Below are 25806 nucleotides of genomic sequence, written 5' to 3' on the forward strand. Positions count from 1 at the left end.
AACGTGTTCTTTGTGGATTGGGCTCTGGGTTCGGGAAGGGAAGAGGGTGGGAGCTTGTTTATGGTACTGCTACTTTGGGTGGAGGGGGTCTTTATGAGAATATCTCTCAGTTTTAACAGGCCAGCTCCCACACAGAAATTTCCAGTCTTCCCTTCTTGTTTGCCAGTTGCTCCTTACTTTCAGAGCCACCATATTCTTAATACCCCCATGTCTGTGATGTCTCTCTGGGGCTGTCTGACTCTAATTTTCTATTAGACACTGTAACACCGTTTCTGAAGCTTTTGTGGAGGAAACAACTGGGGTGGGGCAGTGAGGGTGAAAGGGGGAAAGCCTTGAATGGGGTTCTTAATTAAAACCCCTTTTATTCCTTCTCCTCCATTTTGATTTGGCTAGTAGGCAGAGCTCTCGTCACAACCTTCTGATTCTGAAGGGATTTTTTTTGGGGGGGGGTCCTCTCTTTTAGAAGGGAAGGACTCCCAAAGGTTTTCTTTTCAAGCATGTGGTTGGGGCCCTGTGGCTGAGAGATCTCGTGGGTGCTTCAGGGAATGGGGTGTGGGATTGACCACATTTTGGCCTCCCTGACCAATTTTTCAAAGCAAACAGACCCCTGTAACAGAGACTTGATTACGTTGTGAGCTGCTGTTTGAACTAAAAAAAAAAAAGAGGAGCACTAAATTATAGCCGGTAACCTAGTGTGGAATGAGAAAACGGTAGCAACCGACCAACTGCTGTCTGCTGAGAACACAGCTGTTGCCAACTATTTGTTCCAGGACTTCTGAGGGGTGGACACCCCCACCCCCTCTTCAGTCTGAGAGGCATGTCTGTATAGGAATGTGTAACTGTAACCAGCAGGCTGAGCTGTAAGAGGGGTGGGGACAGACACAAACACACACACACCCTCTGCTGCCAGGTCCTGGGTGAGGAGAAGCCACAGATGAGATCTACCCTGAAGCTTTAGGGAGAAGCTACTAAGGACTGCTGCTTTCATCTCATGCTTAGAAAAGTGCTAGGTGAGCCAGTCTCCCTTAGGTTGCCTGAAATTCTTTAAAAGTAAGCTTCTCTGAAAAGCTCCAGACACTCCATTATTGCTCTTGGTAGTCTTCAGAGGATGTCCCTTTGATGCAGCTGACAGGCAGAGGGCAGTGGCCCCATATTGAGCAGCCCCCTCCCCACCAGGAAAGGCTGTTCTTTTAACCTATGGGCGGAGAGGAGCCCCGGCAAGGATTTTGTGCATTTGGAAATAGGATGGAAGAAGCATCTCATGCTATGTCAGCAGGCAGGGAGAGAAGGGGAAAACTGCCTGATGTAGATTAGGGATGGGGAGCCAGAAAGACCTTCATTCCATCTTGTGCAGGCACTTAACTGCTTTGAACTTCATTCACCTTTGAAACGCAGAGAATAACACCTATTAGTAAAGTATTGGGGAGGATTCCATGAAAGGATATATGTAAAACATGAGCACCTTGTCTGACGGAGAGTAGGCATTTCGTAAAAACTGAACTATTATTTTTATCTACTCACCCCTAAAAGATACAAGATCACAAGGGGTATAGGAAACTGGCAGCTAGAGGACAGTTCCTTTACAGAGTGGTGGCAAGGATCCAGGGCCGGAGCCCACAGCGTTTGGAAGTGAAGTCTCACACTTGTGGTTTGGTGAATACCAGTGTGTGTTGACTTGGAGCTGGGAGGCTGTATACTGAGGGCCTATGTCCAATAACCTCCACTGAATCAAGTGAGAGTTAAGTGGTAGTGGCACTGAATTGGAAACCCTGGTGGCACAGTGGTTAAGTGCTACAGCTGCTAACCTAATGGTTGGCAGTTCAGATCCACCAGGTGCTCCTTGGAAACTCTATGGGGCAGTTCTACTCTGCCCTATAGGGTCGCTATGAGTCGGAATTGACTCGACCGCAACGGGTTTGGTTTTTTTGGTTTGAGCATTGAATTAAAATTTTCAAGGAGAGTGAAGGGTTGGGATGGTTGTCTTGGGGAGCACCTTAGAGGATGAACGGCAGGTGAATCTTTAACTCTTGTTTGAGATCACCGTTTCTTTGTAGAAGGCTAAACTAGAGGACATTTTAAAGGCCGTTTTGGCCCTAGGCTTCTGTGATTCAAACTGCCTGTAAATTTTCTGAGTATTTTTGGTTACATAATTTTGTATATTTCTGGCATTTCTATGTCTGATAGCGTAACTACGGTCTTTACTGGGGTCACTGAAAAAACAAACCTTCTGAAGATTACTTGGTGATAATTATGTTTTTTTAAAAAAGAAAATGACACAAAAGTATATACACTGTTGGTTTTTATCATCCATAATGTGTATGTACTTTCCTATATTTTTTCCCTCATAACCCACATAACAAGCCTGAGTCTTAAGTGGAAGTGTTAACCTGTTTTTACAGAAGTGTGTGCGAAAGTTTACAGAAGTTAATTTAAGCCACTTGCCCAAAGTTGCCCAACTAGCTATGGGAATGGTACTTGAAGTTGGTTTTTAACCTGATTTTTGTTTTCGAAGCCTGGATTTTCTCACTACCTAGACTGCATTGCCCAACGTCGGTGAGAGTAGAGTAGGATTAATGGATTGTTCTAGTCGGGTCGTATCTTCTGAAGGTTGTTTTCTAGCCTGGCCAGGTATCGGCTAAGACCCTGCTTGCCTCTTTGCCCATTTTCATTTTTCCGTGGAAGAATGCCATGCTTACAGCATCTATGGAATGATGCCACTGCATGGAGATTTTGAAAACTTAATGAATGTGCGCCAGGCACAAAGGAGGCAAAGCTAAATAAAGCGCAGTCCTTACTTCCAAGGAGCTCACACACTAATGCAGTAGTTCTCAAAATGCATAGAAATTATCTGGAGCAGGGCTTATTAAAATATAGGTTCTGTAGGTCTGGGGTGGGGCTCAGGAATCTGCATTTCTATTAAATCTCTGGGCAATTCTGACCCAGGTAGTTTCTGGCCAAACTCTGAGAGTCTCTGGTCCCCAGGGTTTAGTAACATAAAAATAATTAACCAGGGACTAGGATAGCAGAGGAGCCCTGGTGTCACACTTAGTGGTTAAGAGCTCGGCTGAAAACCAAAAGGTTGGCAGTTCATATCCACCAACTGCTCCTTGGAAACCCTATGGGGCAATTCTACTCTGTCCAGTAGGGTCGCTATGAGTTGGAATCTGCTTGACGGCAACATGTTTGATTTTATTGTTTTGTTTTAGGATAGCGGAAAGGAGCCCTGGTGGTGCGTTGGTGAAGCACTTGGCTGCCAACCAAAGGGTTGGTGGTTCAAACCCACTAGCCGCTCTGCAGGAGAAAGATGTGGCAGTCTGCTTTCATAAAGATTTACAGCCTTGGAAACCCTATGAGGCAGTTTTACTCTGTCCTGTAGCATTGCTATGAGTCGGGATCAACTGGGTGGCAGTAGGTTTTTGGTAGGATAGCAGAGGGTAGAAAAGTATCTAAGGCTGGGGGAGAGGATGGGCACAAAGGCTTTCCTGAGAAGGTGATACCTGATCAGAGTCTTGAAGAATGAGTAGGAGTTTACCAGATACATGAGCTGGGGAAAAAGCGTTCCAGACAGATCAGGTTGGGAGTGTTGTTTTTGTTTTTTCCTGAGAAGGGAAACTGCCACCTATGAGTCACAGTATTGAGTATGCCTGAGGCAAGACAAGGACCTTGGCCCATCAAATATTGTCCTTTATGGACAGAGAAGGAAGAAAGCTGTAGAGTCCTGCAAAGTAACAATGAGTGTGGCATGACTTTATTGTCTGTAAAGGGCAAACAGGCTGTAGGATGTGTTTTTTCATGCAAGGGACAGTTAAGACAGCTCACTGGAAGCTACAGTGTGGACTAAAGAACAATCTTTGTGTTTAGAGGAGCTAACATTCAGAAGAAGAGAGTCACCTGCTAAATTTTTTGGGTGGGGGAACTGCATATCACATTTTAGATTACAACACACAATTACTCATCGTGGTAGCATAGCAACCCTATAGGACAGAGTAGAACTGCCCATAGAGTTTCCAAGGAGCACCTGGTAGATTCAAATTGCCAGCCTTTTGGTTAGCAGCCATAGCACTTAACCGCTGCGCCGCCAGAGTTTCCACACACAATTAAGCATGCTACTACTACCACTCATTGCCGTCGAGTTGGAAGACTCCAAGCAACCCTACAGGACAGAGTAGAACTGCCCTACAGGGTTCCCGAGGATATAAATGTTTATGGAAGCAGACTGATTTCGCACACAGAGTGGCTGGTGGGTTTGAACAGCTGACCTTTCAGTTTAGCAGCTGAGCACTTAACCACTGTGCCACAGGTCTCCCTTTGAGCATGCTAGCCCCTTTATTGTCTGATGAGATCAGAGGGTAGGTTTCCTGGTGAAGAGACAATTCATGTATACCTAACAGATGAATTACTGATTTTCAGAGAGCAAGATTGCAACAGAATGTTCGTAGTTGCTGATTTGAATGAATTCTCTTTCATGTTTGATTTAGAAGGTGGTGATTTTGTAATGTAGGAGGATTCAAATGTTTAACCTGCTGTCATATGAAAAGTACTGTGCACCTATTCTATTCAAAGTACCTGAAAAGTACCGTGCACCTACTCTGTTCAGAGTACATTGTGGATACAAAGATGTATAAATGCTATCCCTGCCTTCAAGGTATTTATAATCAGGTAAAGGAAGTAGGATAGGTGTGCAGGTAATTGGAAAGTGTGGACAATGCTGTGGTGGTGGCCAGCCTGAAGCTGCAGGGTGGGAGCCATGATTGGGGACAGGGAAGAGAAGGCTTGCTGACTTTTAATTTAACCCCTAAACTGCTGAATATTAGCCAGCATTTACATGGGACGTTTATTATTTCATCACGACAGCCACCCAAGGGGCAGGAGGTTTGATCTCCTTTTTACGGTGAGGAAACTAAAACTCAAGAAGTTATCAGTTCAGGATCCCGTAGCTGATGTGTGCCAGTGGTGGAACTGGACGCCAGGTCTTTTCGAGGACAGTCCTGCTCTTGCATATCACCCTGGCGTGGTACCTGCACCGAAAGTCTGCTGCCAGACCCCCCCCCCCCCGCCTTCTTCCTGCATGCTCTGTGCTCTGCAAAGGGCTAAGGGTTGGCTCCCGGACACCGTTATCCTCTGTGCTTAGCCTCTCTGTCCTGGGTTCAGGACAAACTAAGCATGATCCTGCTTGAAGGGGCCTGGCTGTATAATGCAGCAAATGCTAAGGTGACACTCATTGTTTGTACTACCAAAGGTTGAAGCCTGAATCCTTATCTGAACCGATCTGTAAAAACCTTTTAAGTGGTAGCTCTGCAGAACACCTCAGTTCCCTATTGTCACCTAAAGGTGAGAAAAGGTGGTTCTTTCCTAAACCCTTTCAGATAAATTGTTTGAACAACCAGCCACCTCTGTTGAAAGAAGCTGCTTTTTTTAAAGGAACATGGCTTGTTTTTCATCACATTGCTGTTATCAAAGCAAAGAGAAATCAGTGAACTGGACAGTAACTTAGTGGCGAAGAGGACTGTATCTGCGGATTCTGAAACTTGAATACAGGATGGAGCCAAAGAAAACAGTCACTTTCTCCAGTGATAGCCTGTGAGTGTGATCCACTCCCTTGCACTCCTTTTCCTTGAAGAGGTAAATGTTAGTCCAGGAAAACAGAGTAATTTCGGCCTATTTAAACCCTCATACCCTAGCACGCTCCTAAGTTTGTTAACTCTCTCTGACACTTCTTGACTCTGTTGCTAGTTTGTAGCAACAATGGATTGAAACAGCCCTGAATGTTGACCTGCAGTAACCCTATCTGTGCCCCTCCAGAGCCACTGTTTCTCTGACCAGGGTTTAACTGGTCTTGAACACTGGACAACAAAAGTGGCTTCTGTTACTGATTGCTGGAAGTGGTGATTCAATCCTGGGAGGTGACTTGCTTGACCTATCTTGTTCTTCCAAGTAAAAGAGGAGGGGCAGTGTCGGAAAGCTGTGTGTATATCTGGGGAGACGGAGACATGCTTTGGGAATGGCTGGAGAGTGACGCAGTAATTCCTTTTCCTGACAGTGGCTTAGGGTTTGCTGGTGCTGTGTTGCACGTAAGACATTGGTTCCCTTGGGTGTTGCATCAAGGAAGCCAGATTATTTATTATTGTTTGGTTCTCTTGCTTAACACACGTGCTTTCAGGAGCACTCGCTAAGCTGTGACTCAAGGTCTCAGTCTTCCTTGCAAATACTGCCCAGCTTCTCATGTGGTTTTTGACAAGGGTTTGGAAATCCCTGGTGACCCACCAGGCAGTGGCGTGAATCCCAGTGATCACCCACCCCTCTGGTGTGGTCTCGAGTGCAATGGAGGGGAGGCCAGGATAGGCTGGGCCAGGCTGCCAGCCTAAACAGAATGTGCAACCACTCCACCATCTCCACGTGCGGTTCTAAGCTTGGCATGGCCAGAGAGCCATGGGTAAGTCTCTCACTGCTCATGATAAAATCACTTCACCACAGCCTAAGCTTAACTCTTGGAGGACCACTTCATGCCACTGCTTGTACTGTGTAGCTCAGGGGCACAGGAAGCATTAAGAAGGACTTCTAGCCCCTGGGGTTCCTTGTGAAGATTTTTAGCATGCCCCCATCCTTTGCTCTAGGATAGGTACTTTGAGAGTGACATCAGCCCTGCCCTTGGGGAATTTACAGAGTAGTTGGGGGATCCCACGAGGCAATTGGAGTACGAGACTGGATGGAGCACAACTCTGCAGTAACTTTGTGGTACCATTTGGCTGGAACAGTGGTTCTAAACCAAGGATAATTTTGTTGTTCCCCCCCTCCCCGCCTCAGACATTGGTAATGTCTTGGCGTTATTGGTTCTCACAATTGGAGGGAGTTGCTACCAGTGTCTAGTGATTCGAGACCAAGGCTACCAGTGTCTAGTGAGTTGAGGCTGCTATATATCCTGCAATGGTCAGGACAGTCCCCCACAACAAAGAATTATCTGGCCCAAATGTCAATAGGGTCAAGGTTGAACAACCCTGGGCTACTAATTACTGATTCATAGTAGTCCTTCTGCTTAGGAAGCGGTGTCATGAGCAAGGGGAGGAGGATTGAATTGTATCAATAGTGAAGTAGGTGTGCTTTTTCTTGCTGCATTCTAAGCAGTGTGTGTTAGTTATCTGCCCAGAGATTTAGAATCTTAACATCTTGGTTGCCCCCTTAATCAGTGGGTGTTATGTCTTGTCAAGGATGGTCAGTTGTTTGTGGGCCAGTAGATAAGAGCAAGGAGTCCTTGGGTAGCTCAAATGGTTAAGCACTCAACTAGTAGCTGAAAGGCTGGTGGTTCAGACCCACCCAGAGATACCTCAGCAGACAGGCCTGGAGATCTGATTCAGAAAAGTCACAGCCTTGAAAACCCTATGGCAAAGTTCTGCTCTGCACACTTGGGGTCGCCATGAATCAAAAGCTAAACTTGATGGCAACTAACAACAACAGATAAGACCTAGCCCTTCTGGAACTAAAATTTTCTACTGTTACTCTGAACAATCTGGATAACCATCCCCCAGAAGGGCAGGATCTCAGTAGTACCCAGATGACTTTATACAGTTTAAAGAATGATTAAAAAACCTAAAAATATATGATTTGAATAATAGACCATATTTCAAGCCGGGTCCCTATTGCAATGACTTGGGTTTATTGTACTCTCTGGTAACATTAAATTCCCTCTTTTCTAAATCACCTGAAGTCTGTTTTGATCTCTTAAGAATAAGACTGTAGAATCTGGAAAATTCTTGTTTCTTTAAAGTTATTCAGGGTCTTTTGGAGACATCTCCTCTGAATTCTGAATACTTCTTTTATCTGGGATCTGGTTGCAGTGAGACCATTTCTAATGTGATCCTTTGTTTGAGGTAGAAGTAAACAGTTTCCTTGAATGGTGTTGAAGTTTTTACTAGCAATAAACCGCTGGTACTGGTCTCCAGACAAAACACACAAAGCAATTCCCGTTATTATGCCATTTGCTCCCAACAAAAGCCTGCCGTAGGGGGATGGAATTGCTGTGGTAAAATGGGGTTAAATTTACAATTATGCTTCAGAAGAGGAATATCCCTGAAACCTCACATGCGCCCTTCGAGTGAAATCGTGGTGAATCTCTTTTTTTAATCATGGTAACATATACATAACATGAGATTTCTCATTTTAACAATTTTGAGTGGTACAGTGCACAATTCAGTGATATTAAGTACACTCACAGTATTGTGTAACCATCACCGTTTCCAGATTTTTTTTTTAAATCATCCCAAACAGAACACCCATATCCATTAGGCAACAAATCTCCGTTATTCCCTCTCCCCAGCCCCTGGTAGCCTACTCTCTGTTTCTATGAATTTGCCTGTTCTAAGTACTTCATGTAAGTGAGATCGCACACTTAATTTGTCCTTTTGTGTCTGGCTTATTTAACTTAGCATAATGTCTTCAAGGCTCCTTCTGTTTTATGGCTGCATGGTAGTGTGTCGCACGTATATACCACATTTTGTTTATCTTTAACGGCTGCACCATTTTACTTTCCCACTGGCAGTGCACAAGGGCTCCAGTTTCTCCACAGATGGTTTTCATTAATAGCCATCCAAGAAGGTGTGAAGTGGCATCTCATTTGTGGTTTTGATTTGGTTTCAGTACTGACTAATGATGTTGAGCATCTTTTCATGTGCTTTTTGGCCATTTGTGTATCTTTGGAGAATTGTTGGTGAACCTCTTTTAAAGTACATAGCAGTAAATAAATTAACTTGTACCTTCAATGTTTCAGACCCTATTGAAAACGGCACCACTTTATCTTCTTTCCTGGTAAAGCAGTGGGTATTTTATTTGACCAAATACATTTTTAAGATATAGTAAATACTTTAACGAGCTAGAACCCAGTCATGGAAAGAATACTGAACCCAAAGTTAGAAGGACCAGGGTTTTAACAATCTGGATTCTGCAGCCTTACTCTAAGTGTTGATTTCTTCATCCCTAAGTTCTTTTTTTTAAGGTAGGGATAGTGGTACGTCTTCTGACCTCTTGCAGGGTGCTGGCAGGCAGGCTCAAATGAAGGGCTGGCTGTGAAAGAGGTTTAGAAAACTCGAGAGCTCTATGTAAATATGTATGGAATATAGACAGTCGCTGGGTACAAATGAGATCTGTTCCAAATTGTTTTTAAGAATTTGTAGGTAAGTGGGAATGATAGCATATGGTTCTTTTTGCCTTACTTTAGTGCGAGAATGGAGCCCTGGTGGCACAGTGGTTAAGCATTTGACTGCTAACCAAAAGATTGGCAGTTCAAATCCACCAGGTAGCTGCTCCTTGGAAACACTATGGGGCAGTTCTACTCTGCCCAGTAGAGCCGCTGTGAGTTGGAATCAACTTGATGGGCAATGGGTTTTTGGTTTAAATGTTTAAATGCTGCACATGCAGCAGGTGAAAGTGATTGTGATGAAGAATTTGTTGAGAGTAGGGCTTGGTCCCATCATTTCAAAGTGAGGGCAAATTTACATAACATTAAAGGGCAAGTAGGAGTTGTCTGTAAGTCTGTCATTCGTAACCCAGGAACTTACTGTATTTTAACTATATGTGTGTGTGTGTCTGTCTGTATAACTATAGCTATAAAACCAGTTGCCACTGAGCTGATTCCAACTCATGGCAACTCCGTATGTGTCAGAACAGAACCGGACACACTAGGGTTTTCAGTGGCTGATTTTTCAGACACAGATCACCAGGACTTTCTTCCGAGGTGACTCTGGGTGGACTAGAACCTCCAGCCTTTTGGTTAGCAGCCAAGTACATTGTTTGCACCATTCAGGGACATCACTATAGCTCCAGGGACATCACTATATATATCTTTACAATGATGCAATGATTGTTGCTCGAAATGGTGACGCTAAGGCTTTGCCATATGACAAATCATTAAAAAAAGAATAAATTCTGTTGCTTAGACAGTAGTTATTAAGGCACAAAATAAACGTAAGTATCTTAGGAAGGTTTTCAGCAACAAGAATTAAAAGATAAACTGTTTTTAACCTAACAGTTTAGTTATTATAAAATGACTCAAAGGCAGGGTCCATATCTTATGGGTCCTTTTTGTGCCTGTCAGCATGAAAGTTTAGGATAACGCCTAAACTTCCGACTAAAATTTGGGCGTTAGATCCTGAAAACTTTTTCTAGCTGTGTAACCACTCTGAATCTCAGTTTCTTAGTTTCCTGTAAAGAGGGCAATAAGTAGCACAAGTCAAAATGTCCAGCCCCAGTTAGGCAGAGCTTGGTGTTCTCCATTTCTTGAATATTGTCCTGGCAAGAGGTTCTCCTGCTTACCAAGAGGTTCTCCTATTTACCAAGAGGTTCTCCTATTTACCAAGAGGTTCTCCTATTTACCAAGAGGTTCTGTTACTTACCAAGAGGCATCATTCCCTTCGTGCATGAAGAGGGGCCCCTCTTCTTTGTCCAGGTGCCTATTGTCCATGTTGTGTAAGGTGTTTACTTGAGCCTCAGTGTAGAGAATTCAGATGGCCAGTGCTTATATTTGGGCCCTTATGGTGCCTTAACCTCAGGGTGAGGGGAGGAACGATCTATTACTAAATTTTAGTGCAGGAATAGTTAATTAGATGCCCACAGGGACCAGGCAGTGATATGACTGAGTTAAGCAGATAGGATTATTGGTCATTAGGGACTTGGGGGTAGACTGTGGTGAAGCAGGAGCCCATATACATCTCTGCTGTAGCCTGTTATGGCCCTATGGGTATGTGGGCTCTAGTTTTTCAAGAGAAGCTGGAAATCTGGATTTTGATATGAATTCTTCTCATTTAAAAACGTCAACAATTTCATTTAAAAAAAAAAAAATGAAAAACAAAGGTACCATGCAGGCATAAAACTCATTGGGGGGACACTAGCTGGCAGTCCTTACTTGTGAGTGTGGAGAAACAGTCCTGCAACATGTGAAGGAAAGGATCTGCCCTCCTGGAACCAACTGTGGACAGACAGTGGTCTGCTGAATTGCCCTCCTGCTCTGCCTGAGTGCCACCTGCTATTCACCTGCCCCACCGTGTGCTGCTGCTAGTTCAGCCCTCCGCTTTCTGCGCCAGCGCTTGCTAAAGATGTCAGTGGATTTATTATGCAGCTGAAGAGACCAGTGATGTGGATTTGCTGGGGATACCTCAAAGCAGGACTCTCTTTCCTTCTTTAACCCAGTGTCCTGTGCTGCCACAGCCAGCCAGACCTTGCAAACCTGCTTGCACGAGGTAATCGACAAGGAAGCCAGGGCGTAAGTTGCAACTTCCGATCTTTGCTCTGGGATTTTCCTACCAGGGTCAAGTGGCTTTTTCTGAGTTTGTTATTCAGGTTCCTAATAGCAATGCAGGAAATTGATTTTAATTTCTTTGCCACCTGCTCAGTTTGGGGCCTATTTAATGAGAATCCAGTTGAGATGCTGCTTTGGCAGTAGTGTTGGTGTGACTGGGAGTGTACCTAACATATGTCTTCTTTTTAAAATTTGTGTTGACTATCTATTGTGTGTATTTTTTTATGGAATGAGGCAGAAAGGGTATAAATACTTTAATGTACTTTGATTCTTTTTTGGGCACTCATGGGGGTAATTGTGTTAGGATGTGTTTGTGATTCTAGAAAAAGAACGTTAGTCCACTCCAATTTTAGAGGGCAAAAATTGTGTTTGTTGTGTGTCTGTTATAGATCTAGGGCATTGGCTCTCAGACTTGAGTATATGTGAAGATATCAGGGAGCTTGTTTAAATAGCCCAGGTGATTTTGGGCCCATGGGCCACACTTTGGAAACACAGATCTATTTTTTTTATATATATAATTTTTATTGTGCTTTAAGTGAAAGTTTCCAAATCAAGTCAGTCTCTCACACAAAAACCCATATACACCTTGCTACCCACTCCCAGTTACTCTCCCCCTAATGAGACAGCCCGCTCTTTCCCTCCACTCTCTCTTTTTGTGTCCATTTCACCAGCTTCTAACTCCCTCTACCCTCTCATCTCCCTTCCAGGCAGGAGATGCCAGCATAGTCTCAAGTGTCCACCTGATCCAAGAAGCTCACTCCTCACCAGCATCCCTCTCCAACCCATTGTCCAGTCCAATCCATGTCTGAAGAGTTAGCCTCGGGAATGGTTCTGGTCTGGGGGCCATGACCACCGGGGTCCTTCTAGTCTCAGTCAGACCATTAAGTCTGGTCTTTTTATGAGAATTTGAGGTCTGCATCCCACTGCTCTCCTGCTCCCTCATGGGTTTTCTGTTGCGTTCCCTGTCAAGGCAGTCATCGGTTGTAGCCGGGCACCATCTAGTTCTTCTGGTCTCATGATGATGTAGTCTCTGGTTCATGTGGCCCTTTCTGTCTCTTGGGCTCATAATTACCTTGTGTCCTTGGTGTTCTTCATTCTCCTTTGATCCAGGTGGGTTGAGACCAATTGATGCATCTCAGGCGGCCACTTGCTAGCGTTTAAGACCCCAGAAGCCACTCTCCAAAGTGGGATGCAAAATGTTTTCTTAATATATTTTATTATGTCAATTGACTTAGATGTCCCCTGAAACCATGGTCCCCAGACCCCTGCCCCTGCTACGCCGGCCTTCAAAGCATTCAGTTTATTCAGGAAACTTCTTTGGTTTTGGTTTAGTCCAGTTGTGCTGACCTCCCCTGTATTGTGTGCTGTCTTTCCCTTCACCTAAAGTAGTTCTTATCTACTATCTAATTTGTGAGTGGCCCTCTCCCACCCTCCCTCCCCCCTCTCGTAACCACGAAAGAATGTTTTCTTCTCGGTTTAAACTGTTTCTCAAGTTCTTATAATAGTGGTCTTATATAATATTTGTCCTTTTGCAACTGACTAATTTCACTCAGCATAGTGCCTTCCAGGTTCCTCCATGTTATGAAGTGTTTCACAGATTCCTCACTGTTCTTTATCGATGCGTAGCATTCCGTTGTGTGAATATACCATAATTATCCATTCATCCGTTGATGGGCACCTTGCTTGCTTCCATCAACACAGATCTATTTTGTTGCAATTGTTTAAGTAGAGAATTTGGGACAAATCCACTTATTTGTGAGAAGCCCTGGTTTATTGTGATTCATCGTGTTGCTCTTCCTCAGTTTCTTAAGAGTCAGCCCTAGGAGGGCCTCACAGATAGAAGTAAATGGGCTGCTTGTTGGCCTCTGTGCAGCAGGGTCTCCCCTTCAGCAGCACAGAGCACATCCTTCCATTAGACTCCAGGCTTTTCTATGGCCTTATCTTTTAAGGTATTAGCTCGCTAGGCTGCTGACCGAGGTTAGCAGGTTCGAGGTTTGAGTCCACCCAGAGTTACCTCAGAAGAAAGTCCTGCTGATGTACTTTTTTTTTTTTTCTGCACTTCAGGTGAAAGTTTACGAATCAAGTCAATCTCTCATACAAAAATTTATATACACCTTGCTGTATACTCCTAATTGCTCCCCCCTATTGAGACAATCTGCTCCTTCCCTCCACTCGCCATTTTCGTGTCCAGTCCACCAGCTTCTGACCCCCTCTGGCCTCTCATCTCCCCTCCAGCTAGGAGATGCCAACATAGTCTCAAGTGTCTACTTGATCCAAGAAGCTCATACTTGACCAGCATCTTTTTCTATCCCGCTGTCCGTTCCAATCCCTGTCTGAAGAATTGGCCTTGGGAATGGTTCCTGTCTTGGGCTAACAGAAGGTCTGGGGGTCATGACTACCAGGGTCCTTCTAGTCTCAGTCACATCGTTAAGTCTGGTCTGTTTATGAGAATTTGGGGTCTGCATCCCACTGCTCTCCTGCTCCCTCAGGGGTTTTCTGTTGTGTTCCCTGTCAGGACAGTTATGACCTACTTCTGAAAAACCAGCTACTGAAAACCCGACAACACAGTTCTACCCTGACACATGTGGGGTCACCATGAGTTGAAATAGACTTGATGGCAGCTGGTTACAGTTAGTGAATGGGGTCCTGGGTGCTCCTGAACCCAGGGAGCTGAAGTCCAGAGCCTCTTTAAGAATAAAGCACATTCATATCTGAGAGATGAGGCTGAGTCTTATCAGATAAGATTTTCTGGCCTGGTTAGGGGAACCTGCCCATCTGGCCAGGCCATTTGTCCTTTCGGAAAATTATTGAACTTGACCAAACAATATAAAAATATATTCCTAATATCCCAGTACATACAAAACAGAGTCTTGATTAAGTTCTTAACAGTGGCCTGCCCTTTATCAAAGAGGATGAGCTGGAGCTCCTCTAGTTAGCAAAGAGTAAAAGGTAATTATTTTGCATAGTATATATTGTGAAAAATAAAAAAATAGTATGTGACAACCCCTACCATCAAGGAAAGGGAGATGACACTAACACCTAGGAAGCATCACACTAGGGCTCCTGCTGAATCACTCCTCTTCCTGGGCTTACTTTCTTTCATCCTCAGCTTTTCTGTAACTTCACACCACCCAATTCAAAACGTGTGCCCTTAAACCATACTGGCTAGTCCTCTCCACTCTTCACACAGCCTTAAAAACTAGTGGTATAGAAAGAAAGTGATCTTAACTTTATTATTGTAAAAATACAGGTAAATCCACAAAGCTTTAAACAATATTTTTTATGACCACCCACAAATCTTTTTCTAAGTATCTGAGGACCTGAAAGCACCACAGTTTCAGAATTTGAAGATTCTGCTTAGGCTAGAACAAAAACAGAACAAGTTCTAAGTTTAACTTGCTGCCTTTTCTCATATAAAAAACCATTGCTGTGGAGTCAGTTCTGACTCATAGCTAGGACAGAGTAGAACTGCCCTCTAGGGTTTCCAAGGAGCAGGTGGTAGATTTGAACTGCCAACCTTTTGGGCTCTTAACCAGTGTGCCATCAGGGCTCCATTCTCATATAGCCATTTCAAATCTGTTTTGTTTGTGAAGACCTTGTTATAATTTGGTTACAGACAACCACCAAAACCACTGCGTTACCAAAATCAAGTAGAGCTCCATCCCAGTATTTATGCAGTGCCAGAATTTGATACGCTTTCTGGAAAGCCATTTCTGGTTCAAGAATGGAAGAAAACTTGACTTTTGTTGCTTACAGAGTAAGCAGCTACAACCCGGGCCCAGGTTGAAAAGTAAATAAGAGAGTTGTAAAAATATTTTCATATTCAAGGCCATTAAAGAAGCCTCACCAAAACCTTAGAGAGAGATACTAGCTGAAGCCAACAATGAATTTACAAGCGATGATACTTTGGATATTATTTTAACTGGTGCGCAAAGCATATGAGTCTTGGCCTCTCCTGAACTCTCAGCTCTCCTTTCACACTGCTCTCCCTGAGATTTACTGTACTCAAGCCACACAAGCTCATTCCTGCCTTTGTGCCTTTGCATGCGCATGATACTTCCTCTCTGGAACACTCTTCCTGCAGCCTGCTTAGGCTGGCTCCTTCTCATCATTCCAGTCTCCACTCAGGTGTCACCTTCTCAGGGAGACCTTCTCTGACCACCCCAGCTAAAGTCCTTGGTCCCATTATCCTATTTTATTATCCTCATGGAAGTTATAACTGTTATAAATTCCTAATTTTACTTGTTTGTTTCAGTCTTCTGCTTTAGAAGGTATTTAAGATCTTTTTGTCTTTGTTGTTCTACAGTTTCATACAATGTGTCTAGGTATGGGTTTATTATTGTTTGTCTGAAGTTCTGTATCTTTCATCAGTTCTGGAAAATTCTCACTTATCTCTTTGAATTTTGTCCCTCCCCCATTCTCTTCTTAACTTTTTCAACTCTTTATTTCATATTTTCCATTTCCATGTTTTTTCTTAATTGGTAGAAGTACCTCGCTGAGTAATTTTCTCAGATCTGTTTTCCATTTAACTAATTCTGTCTTCAGCTTTCTCTAATCTTAAGTGTAACTCATTGTTATTGATTGAATTGTGTCCCCCCAAAATAATGTGTCAACTTGGCTAGGCCGTGATTCCCAGTATTGTGCGGTTGTTCTCCATTTTGTGATCTCATGTAATGTAAATCCTAACTTCTATTATGTTGATGAGGTAGGATTATGGGCAGTTATGTTAATGAGGCGTATGCTGAGCAAGTAATCCAAGAAGCTGGACTATATGAAGAAGAACGGGGCGTCAGGATTGGTGGAAGACTCATTAACAACCTGCGTTATGCAGAGGACAAAACCTTGCTTGCAGAGAGTGAGAGGACTTGATGAAGATCAAAGACCACAGCCTTCAGTATAGATTACACCTCAACATAAAACCAAAGACCAAACCCAGTACCTCAACATAAAGAAACAGAAATCCTCACAACCAGACCAATAAGCAACATCATGATAAATGAAGAAAAGATAGAAGTTGTCAAGGATTTCATTTTACTTGGATCCATAGTCAACACCCATGGAAGCAGCAGTCAAGAAATCAAAAGACGCGTTGCATTGGGCAAATCTTCTGCAAAAGACCTATTTAAAGTGTTGAAAAACAAAGATGTCACCTTGAAGACTAAGGTGCACCTGACCCAAGCCATGGTATTTTTAATAGTATAATATGCATGCAAAAGCTGGACAATGAATAAGGAAGACAGAAGACTTGACGCCTTTGAATTGTGGTGTTGGAGAAGAATATTGAAAATACACCATGGACTGCCAAAAGAACAAACAAATCTGTCCTGGAGAAAGTACAACCAGAATGCTCCTTAGAAGAAAGGATGGCGAGACTACGTCTTACATACTTTGGACATGTTGTCAGGAGAGATCAGTCCCTGGAAAAGGGCATCACACTTGGTAAAGTAGAGGGTCAATGAAAAAGAGGAAGACCCACAACAAGATGGATTGACACAGTGGCTGCAATAATGGGCTCAACCATAACAATGATTGTGGGCATGGCGCAGAACCGGGCAGTGTTTCATTATATTGTACATAGGGTCACTGTGAGTCGGAACATATTCGACGGCACCTAACAGCAACAACAATGTTAATGAAGCAGGACACACTACAGGATTAGGTTGTATCTTGAGTCAGTCTACTTGCCACCAAGCAAGAAGAGCCAGGAGTGGAGTGTATCCTTTGGACCTGGAGTCCCTGCTCTGAGAAGCTCCTAGACCAGGGGAAGATGAATGGCAAGGACCTTCCCCCAGAAGCAACAGAGAGAGAAAAACCCTTCCCCTGGACCTGGCCCCCTGAATTTGGACTTCTAGCCTGCTAAACTGTGTGAAAATAAATTTCGTTTTGTTAAAAATCATCTACTTGCAGTATTTCATTACAGCAACACTAGATAACTAAGGTACCCATCCATTGAGCTTTTAATTTCAATAAACTATTTTTCTACAAGTTTTATTTTTTCCCCAAATCTTTTGGTCACTCCCTTTTCTAGTAGTGTCTTCTTTTTAATTCTTTGTATTTGGCTTTAAGTATTTGAAACATACATAGTTTATCTGATCATTCTATTATCTTAATTTGGGGGAGGGGGCCTTATCCTGTTATTTCCCAAGTCTTGTTTGTGATGAGTTATTTCTGTGTAAGTTTTTGTATTTTGGATTATGAGCTCATCGTCAGCTTTATTTATGGGAATCCTTCATGCCCTGAGTGAGGGTAGGTCTCTTCAGAGTTTAACCTTTGCTGCTGCCAAATTATCACAGGTGTTTCCAGCCTGGAACTACTTTTCGTGATAATTTTTTTGGTTTGGGGATTCTTAGATCATATACAATTCAATCTCAAATCAGCTTGAAGGAAAGCCTATGCATACAGATTATTAGAATAGATAATAATCTCAATTCAGAGCTTTCCCCCTTCAGTTTAGAGCTTTCTTATTGTCACTGTGTGCCCCTGATCTCTTTTTTTCTAGTCTGTTTTCTCCCTTTGAGGATCCCCTTATGTATCAGGTCACTGTTAAAATTTCCTGTTTCAGATGGGCCCAACAAACCACCCATTCTTCCAGGGCAAATGTAGCCTGATCTCATTTAACCACTGTGGCTTCTAGCCTCCCCCCACCCATATGGGGGGCGGTGTGTGTGTGTGTGTGTGTGTGTGTGTGTGTGTGCTTTAAGTGAAAGTTTACAGAGCAAATTAGTTTCTCGTTAAACAACTAGTACATATTGTTTTGTGACATTAGTTGCCAACCCTGTGACGCATCGACACTCTCCCTTCTTGACCTTGGGTTCCCCGTTGTCGTTTGTCCAGCTTTCCTGTCTCCCCTGCCTTCTTGTCATTGCCCCTGGGCTGGTGTGCCCAGTTAGTCTTGTATATATGGTTGAACCACATGTGTTATTGTTTGTTTTAAACGCCCGTCTAATCTTTGACTGAAGGACTCCCGCATCAGTTTTGACCCTTGGGGATGTTCCTTACATTTCTTGCAAGCTCTGCTGTGTACTTGAAAAGATATTGCTGTATAGCTAGTATTTCTAGGAGTTTCACTGTGGAAGAATTTTTAAAGTTACCTACCCAGCTCTGTTGCTAGAAGCAGAAGCTCTCCCCCAGAATATCCTGTTCATTGCTAATAGCTGTAGCACCCAGCACAGTACCTGGCACGTGGCGGGGGGTCAGAATATATCTGTTAAGTGAATTAGGAACTTGGTTCTCACCACAGGGAAAGCCAGAGGTGGTGTTCCAAGCTTAAGTCATATGCAACAACCAAGATCGTTAGCATCCTGTACTTTAGCATCCTGTGAAAGATTTCAATTTTCCTATTTTTACACTTAAACTTTAAAACCCCAGTGTTTTCCTAAGGATGTGAAGATGCTATTGCCATTAGTCAGTTGCTAGCAGAATTTTCCAGCCCCATAATATTGGCAAATTAAAACCAAACCAAAGAACCAAACCCAGTGCCGTCGAGTCGATTCCGACTCATAGCAACCCTATAGGACAGAGTAGAACTGCCCCATAGAGTTTCCAAGGAGCACCTGGCAGATTCGAACTGCTGACCCTTTGGTTAGCAGCCGTAGCACTTAACCACTACGCCACCAGGGTTTCCAAATTAAAACCAGACTTAGGCAAACCATTGCTGCACAGTGTCTTTTTTTATGCTGGCACTTACAAAGTTCTTACGCTGATTAAGTTGACCTTTACAGTGGCTCAGCTAAGAATAGCAACTATAGGACATGGAAGCTTTTAAGGAAAATGTTGTTAGTCCCTCAGTTAATGCTGTCACCAAAAAGATGAGATACTTTTTTGCATATGTGCAAAAGGCAAGCTGTTCATCCTTTTCCACTGTAAAAATGTTCTTTTTAGTTCGTTGTTTGTCTTGCTTATTTCTTCTTTGTGTCTATGCTTTTTGTTTGGTGACCATGTGTGCCCTGAATCTTGGAGCCTGTCACTGTGGTACCAGGGCCAAAGGCATGTACTGTAACAAATGAGGATCCTAGTGGTCATTGCTGCAGTCATTCCTGAGGTGAAAAGCCCCCGCATAAGAATATGTATTATTCACACATGGTTCTTGGCAGTGAGTTTTAAGTTTCTGGTATTTTTTTGGCCATGGAATTTTGTGCCTATGAAGAATTACCAGGAAGAGGATGTCTTTAAAATGCAAATCTGATCTTTTCACCTCCCTTCATAATCTGGTTCCCATTTTATCTAACTTTCCTATTCTTAAATTCTTGTACTGTTTCCTCTGCATGGAATGTTCTTCCCATCTCTCTTCCTAAGCCAGTTGCCACTGAGTTTGACTCTCACTCATGGTGACCTCGTGGCATAGTGATTAAGAGCTACAGCTGCTAAGCAAAAGGTCAGCAGTTTGAACCCACCTGACGCTCCTTGGAAACTCTATGGGGCAGTTCTACTCTGTCCTGTAGCGTTGCTGTGAGTCAGATTGACTCAATGGCAGTGGGTTTAGTTTTTGGTTTTCATGGCAGCCTCACGTGTGCAGAGTAGAACGGCACTCCACAGGGTTTCCAAGGCCATGATCTTTTGAAAGCAGATCACCAGGCCTTTCTCCCGAGATGCCTCTGGGTGGGTTCCAACTGCCAACCTTTTGGTTAGTAGTCAAGCGCTTAACCATTTGCACCACCCAGGGACTCCTCTGTTTCCTAGTTACTAACTTTCTAACCATCCTTTCGATCTCAGTTCAAGCTTACCTTCCTCATAGAAGCCATTTTAGACGTTCTTGACTAGCTCCTACGTCTAATCTCTTGTAAGTTCTCAGGAAATCATGTATCATAGTTGCAGTTTTATCCATGTGAGTATTTTACCATCTTTGATTAGACTGTAAGCTCCTTGAGGGCAGCGATTATGACTGCTCTTGTTCATTTGCCCTTGTGTTCCACTGGTGAGGCACTCAATAAATGTGGAAGGAAGGCCTCACATTCCACAGTGACATGAAGTACGATTCTATCCTTTAGAAAATCAGTATGTAAAAATACAACCTTTTGAACGAAGAAGGGAGGAGTCTCAAACACATCGCCATTCTTGCTGCCGAGTAGAAGATGAAGGACTCTGTCCCCAAAGTCTAAGAACTCCATAAGGGCCAGGTACTTAACTTTTTCCTCAAAAGTGAATCATTGATTTTGTTTGGTTTGGAACTTCTGATGATTAATTTGAGCAGCTGAAGTGTAAAAAGCAGCTGAAGAAGTATAACTTCAACCAGGGAGGCTATAGTTTAATAGTTAAAACATCAGAAGTCTTGAATCTCGAGCCAGACAAACTAGATGGTACCCCTGGCTAGCTGTGTGATCTTGGGCAAGTTTCTTAGCCTTCTTTGCCTCATTCTTTGATACTACCCGCTTGACCAGGTTGCTCTCAAGTTCAGAATAGAAAAATTCATGTAAAACAAGTAGAACTGTTTCTGGCATATAGAAGGAGCCCTGGTGGCGCAGTGGTTAAGCACTGGGCTGCTAACTAAAAGGTCAGCAGTTCATACCCCTAAGCTGCTCCGCAGAAGAAAGATGTAGCAATCTGCTTCAGTAAAGATTATAGCCTTGGAAACCCTATGGGACAGTTCTGCTCTGTCCTATAGGGTCACTGTGGGTCCGAATAGACTCAACGGCAACAGGTTTTTTTGTTTTCTGGCACATAGCAAGTGCTCAGTGTTGTTAGGTGCTGTTGAGTCTATTTTCAACTCATAGCAACCCTATGCGACAGAGTAGAGCTGCTCCATAGCTGTAATCTTTACAGAAGGTGATTGCCAGATCTTTCTGCCACAGAGTTGCTAGGTGGGTTTGAACCACCACCATTTTGGTTAGCAGCTGAATGCTTAACCCCTGTGCTACCAGGTCACATAGCCAAGTGCTCAGTATACATTAGCTATTATTCAACTCCACTTTCCCTGCCTTCGTGGAGATTACATAGTCATTGTTTCACTAAGCATTGTGCTCGTACTGGGCATGGCAGAGGGAAATGAGAAGACGTAGCTCTTCCCCATAAAGAGGCCAGTTCTCTGGAGAAAGGGTGATGGGCAAGGGGATATTTACTACCCATTCTTCAGGGCTTGGAGCACTGGTGGTGCAGTGGCTTAAGAGCTTGGCTGCTAATCAAAAGATTGACAGTTCGAATCCGATAGCTGCTCCTTGGAAACCCTTTAGAGGCAGTTCTACTCTGTCCTATAGGTCACTATGAGTTGGAATCGAGTCAATGGCAATGGGTTTGGTTTTTTTTTAGTCTTCAGGGCTTGTCCTGAACAATGTGTGTAAAGTGCTTGAAAATGCTTAGGAGAAAAGCATATTATCATAAAGGATACTGAGAAGTTTTCGTGTTTGAAGTTTCCCTTGGATTCTATCCAGTTCCGTTTTTGTATTCTTTGTTCATCTAGAGTAGCCTGCCTTTCCACAGTCAACTTTACTGTTCTGACATAGTTCTAACTGAAGGCAAGGTGTTGTTTGGATGGTCTTTCAAGCTCAGCAACAATGGCTCACAAAATAATTTTGACGTTAAGAGCTCAGAGAGGTTAAGTAACTTATCCAAGGTCACACAGTTAATTAGCATAAGAGCTGGGCTTTCAACCCAGGTCTGGTTGATTCTTAACTACTTCTGCCTCTGAGTGATCCACTATTAGGCTCCTCATCTGAGACAGAATGGAAGAGCACTGAGCAGCACATGCCAGACCACCATTCTGTGCTGTTGGTTTGAGTAAGAGGAGACATGGGTTTCTAGGAGCTCTTGCACTGGCTTAAGGCTACTGTGTCAGAGGGGATGGGGAGATAGGATAATGAAGCCTTAGGGTTGAAGGAGGCAGTAGAGGTGATCTTAACTAGCTTTTATAGGCCCAGGGCCACTGAGTGATTTGCCCGAGGTCCCATTCCTCCATGATGGCAAAGCTGGGACCAAACCCAAGGCTTGGGGTTCTCCTTGCATCCAACAGATCTCTTTGGAGGAGCTCACCTCAGCCCTAATCCTTCATTTCCTCCTTGCTGAGGGCCCATGAGCCCACCCCTTGTCTTCCTTCGCTGCTCACCTTCTTTCCTTTCTCCTGCAGCAGAAAATGACAATTTCCATATCCAAGACCATCCCAATATCTGTATCTGGCAGAAAGGAGAGAGAGGAGAATAGGATTAGGTAATGCTGGATTAAAAGATGTTTGAGGAACACTGGATTAAATGATTAAAGTTCTGCTCTTCCTGGGAACCTGAAGGCAGTGGAGGCCGACTGGGAAGGAGAGTGGGCTCCTGTTTATACCATACTTCCTGCCTCAGAGGGATGGAAGTGCGAAAGAAAAGCTGACACCAGTAGGTCATGAGGATACCACTTGTTTGGATTTCAAATGGGTTGCATCCGTGCCTCACTTAGGAACTGTGGGCCACCATGCTTTTAGAACCTGGACCTCATCTGGTAAGGTTTTCCTGTGGCAGATGTGTCACTGGAGTCTTTCATGTATCGGGGTCTAGGCAGTATGGCCTCTTTTAGAAACTACACGAACACGTTGGACTGTGCTCTGGCGAGAAGAATGGCATTTGGGGGGGCATGTAAACTTGGAAGAAAAATTTTCTTTTTAACTTTATTGTGCTTTAGGTGGAAGTTTACAGAGCAAATTAGTTTCCCATTCAATCGTTTATACACACATTGTTCCATGACATTAGTTGCAATCCCTGCAGTGTGTCAGCACTCTCCCCATTTCCACCCTGAGCTACCTGTTTCCATCCGTCCAGTTTTCCAGTCCCTTCCTACGCTTTTGGGCAGATGTGGCCCTTTTGGTGGGAGAAACTTTTTGATGCCCCCATGAAAGCAGTGTTTTGCTCTGAAATCAGAGAGTGTGTTTTCTAGCAAAAGCAGCATGCATGGCCTCGAACATGCAAGCTCTGGCCTCATACTCACCCTCTGCTGTGGCCATGGCTCAGTCACTGGCTCTGACCCTCCTGGTCTTGGTTCTGGCCCTCTGCAGCCCTGGGACTCAAGGCAGTAACGGAGGGGCGCAGGACTGCTGCCTCAAGTACAGCTGGAGGACCATTCCTGCTCAGGTTGTCTGAAGCTACCAGAAGCAGGAGCCGAGCTTGGGCTGCCCTATCCCGGCCATCCTGTTCAAACCCCGGAAGCGGTCTCAGCCCGAGCTGTGTGCAGACCCTAAGGAGGACTGGGTGCAGCAGCTGATGCAACATCTGGACAAGCCACCAGCCCCACAGAAAGGCTCTCAGGGCTGTAGGAAGGACAAGGGGGGCCCTAAGCCTGGCAAGAAGGGAAAGGGCTCCAAAGCCTGCAAGAGGACTGAGCAGCCCACAGAGCCCCAAACCATCATAGCCCAGTGACCATCCTGGAGCCCAGAAGGCCCCCACCAGCCTCACCAGGGCTTGGAGCCCTAACCCAAGGGGCAAGAAGGGGGCTAGGAGAGAGAGAGGACTGAGCAGCCACAGAGCAGCTACCCCATACTGGCCCTGCCACACTCCTTCTCCTGCTTGAACCAATCCCGCCTGTGTCCCCAGCGCCATCCCGCATGGCTGAGCTGCCCAGACCAGGCCAGGACCAGGGAGGCAGCAGACGGGGGTCACCCAGTGAGTGTGGGAAGAGGCAGTAGGACTGTCAATCTCGAGAGGTCACCCAGGACCCTGGACCTGACCCTGCTCCCCCACTGCACCCCGCCTCTTCCGTATAAACATGATTTACACTTAATTGAATAAAAAGTTGCTTCAGCCTCCCCCCCACCACCAAAAAAAAGGCACGCATGGGTCTGCTTTCTGCACGTGCATCAGGCCTCTGAGGAGACCTCTGACTGGACAGGTGGGCATGGGAAAGCAAAGATAGGACGAGTTCTATTTGCAAACTTGTGAAACCCTCTGTGTCAGAGTTTACAAATGCTTCTCCCACAATTCCTTCTTCTAGACTCCTCTATACCAGGGCATGTAAGACTTTTAAAAACCAGGAAACACCTGAGGATGTGGGGTGGAAACTTGCACTGAGCCAGGGCTCTGGTATCCAGTCCAGCACTTTCTCTTTCGACCTGGCCCCAGCCCTGTAGACAGTCACTGGAGTGCTTTGTTTATACCCTTGGCCAAGTAGACAGCATAGTAAAGCAAGGCCCAGAGAGGAGGACCTGACCATGTGACTTAAGTTTCCACTGGCAGCCTTCCGCCGGATGTGAGCTGTGGGCAGGGTCAGCCTGAGTAGCAGCAAATACAATACTGTGGTTTTAGTTTCTTTGCTGAGCTAGGTTTTTTCCTTCTTGACTCTGAGCTTCTTGAGGATAGGGACAGCGTCTGATTTGTCCTTGTATCCCTTGTGCCCAAGACAGTGCCTGGCACAAAGACAGTGCCCAGTCCACGAACGTGTTACTTTAGGAATAAAGAAATGCTGAAAGCCAGGTATAGCAGATGACTTAAAGTTTTCATCATATTCACAGTAGTCCAGAGTACATTGTGGGCTAAAGTTAAGTTGGCTGGGGCGTGGGGGGAGGGTATTCCATACCTTAAAATGTGAAGTAGAATTTTTTCCTCCACCTCCATCTCCATCCACCAGTACTGTGAATAGAATTTGGCAGCTGCCAGGTGGTTACTCAGCAGTGCCCTTTATGTAGCTGTCCCAGAACAAGGGTGAGCGTGAACCCTGGATCCAGGCAAGATTTTTAAGAGACCACTCGGTAAGCTAAAGATGACCTAGCAAACTGGAATTGGACTAGGTCACCTGACCAGGTCACCCCCTTTCTTAAGAGTGGAGGATTTTCAAAGTGAATCTTTTAGCCCTCTTTTGAATCACACTGTAATTACCCTTGGAGATCATGTGTTTTGAAGGGAGGACAGAATGACCAACTAGACGCTAATCCTAAAATGTGAACAGCATTAATGATTCCAGGAAGTTTCACAGAAAAGCCAGATTTGTAAATTACAGGAGAATCGTCACGTTCTTACCGGCTGAGTTTAACACCGGAACATGAAGTATTTCTGCTTGGACGTAAAGAAACCAAGGCAGCCCTTTCCTGTCTGTGGAGAGTGTCACCATTTGCCTGTTGACTTTGTGTGCCAAGTCCTCTACCCCCTTTAATAAACCATACTTTTTTAATTAGCTCTGCTGCTGTTGTGTGGTTCTTTTTCATTTTTCTCTTAATGGAATTAACATGTGTACAAACTGTTTTGGGTGAGTGGGGGCAGATGACCAGGAGTAAGAGGATGAGAAAAGAAGTGATGTTACGTTTAATTTAATGTTATCATTAAATTAAATGTTATCATTTAATTTAATAAACTAAACATAATTTAATTTAGCTATAATTTAATATAGGAGCCTTGGTGACACAGTGGTTAAGCACTCACTTGCCAACCAGAAGGTTGGCGGTTCGAACCCACCAGCCACTCCATGGGAGAAAGATGAGGCAGTCAGCTTCTGTAAAGATTACAGCCTTGGAAACTCTATGGGGCAGTTCTTCTCTGTCCAATAGGGTTGCTATGGGTCGGAGTCTACTCAATTGCAGTGATTTTTTTTTTTTTTTTTTGGCTTATAATTCAATATTCTAAATGCCCCCC

The 25806-nt window shown here is 44.2% G+C and overlaps 1 protein-coding gene and 1 pseudogene across 2 annotated transcripts in view; both read left to right on the forward strand.

The window, feature by feature from the left end:
• The window catches only part of WBP1L (WW domain binding protein 1 like), a 66300-nt gene that overhangs the window by 23934 nt on the left and 16560 nt on the right, over nt 1-25806 (forward strand). The window lies entirely within an intron of this gene.
• On the forward strand, nt 2-25803 carry LOC126059242 (C-C motif chemokine 21-like; annotated as a pseudogene).

Source organism: Elephas maximus, chromosome 16, assembly GCF_024166365.1.
Source record: "Elephas maximus indicus isolate mEleMax1 chromosome 16, mEleMax1 primary haplotype, whole genome shotgun sequence".
NCBI lineage: Eukaryota > Metazoa > Chordata > Mammalia > Proboscidea > Elephantidae > Elephas > Elephas maximus.